The sequence below is a fragment of the Carcharhinus amblyrhynchos genome, chromosome 12 (genome assembly GCF_965287045.1).
Source record: "Carcharhinus amblyrhynchos chromosome 12, sCarAmb.v2.hapA, whole genome shotgun sequence".
Lineage (NCBI taxonomy): Eukaryota > Metazoa > Chordata > Chondrichthyes > Carcharhiniformes > Carcharhinidae > Carcharhinus > Carcharhinus amblyrhynchos.
Window position 1 is genome coordinate 32,427,891 of NC_137335.1, and position 954 is coordinate 32,428,844.

The following is a 954-nucleotide window of genomic DNA, read 5'->3' on the forward strand; positions in this document are numbered from 1 at the left end:
GAGATAGGTCTCTGACCTTAAAAACAAACTCTCTCCTTTCTTCTGCCCCTGTGATGAAAATTCAGCTTCTTGACTATTTTTTTGACCACTGCCTTTTCCCCCCAATACACTTTGTGTTTATACCTGTGACTCAATTATCTGCAGTTCACTGCCCCTTTAAATATAGTTTCAATAACTTTGGATCACCAAACCTGCTAGTTTTTACAAGCAGCTTGAGTGTTAAGGGGGAATTTGCAATTTGTGCTAAAATGACATTTCAATGGAGCCAATTTCTCACAATTTGGGAAGGTTGTGGTCAATTCGGTCTGGACTTGGCCTGAAAATTTCACCACATGACATCCAGTCTTCATTCGCTCTACACTGGTCACCTGTCATGCTTAACAAGTCGGCTTTGGCAGCACATATACTAAAATTGGAACGATACAGAGAAGATTAGTATGGCCCGTGCACAAGGATGACATGCAAAATCATGAAGCGTTTCATATTTTAAAAAAACTAGGAGGACCTCACCTTACCACAGCTAACTGGAAAACTAATTAAACATTTTCTCATTTTATTGGATGATTTGTTATCATTCAAACAAACTTTTATCTCCATCTCTGATATTTATGATTAATAAACAAAAGTGTTCATAGAAATTGAAAAAGGCACAACTTGCTTTTAATATCCCTGTGATTTTTATCTTGGGAGGTTAGAGGGTGATTCTCCCAAAAGAATTCTAAGTGTCGAATTCACGTAAAAACTGAAGTAAATCTCACTGCTTTTTTCAGCAGGACTTTCAAAATGAATCTCCCACACTCTGTGCACTGCGAATCATGCTAAAAATCAGGGAGTGGAGCCTATTGCTGCTGGAGAGGCTGGCAGCATGGCACTGAGTGAGCACCGATCTGTCAGCACTGAAATCACTGCATGTGCAGTAGCCCTGCACTGCCAGCCTCCCAGTTGGTGGCCAGC

At 40.5% G+C, this 954-nt stretch overlaps 1 non-coding gene across 1 annotated transcript; it reads left to right on the forward strand.

Moving 5' to 3' along the window:
• The first annotated feature begins 384 nt into the window (after positions 1–384).
• Positions 385–489, forward strand: LOC145351238 (U6 spliceosomal RNA). Its single transcript, XR_013888357.1, has one exon. It is a non-coding gene; the product is annotated as a U6 spliceosomal RNA (small nuclear RNA).
• The last annotated feature ends 465 nt before the right edge of the window (positions 490–954 follow it).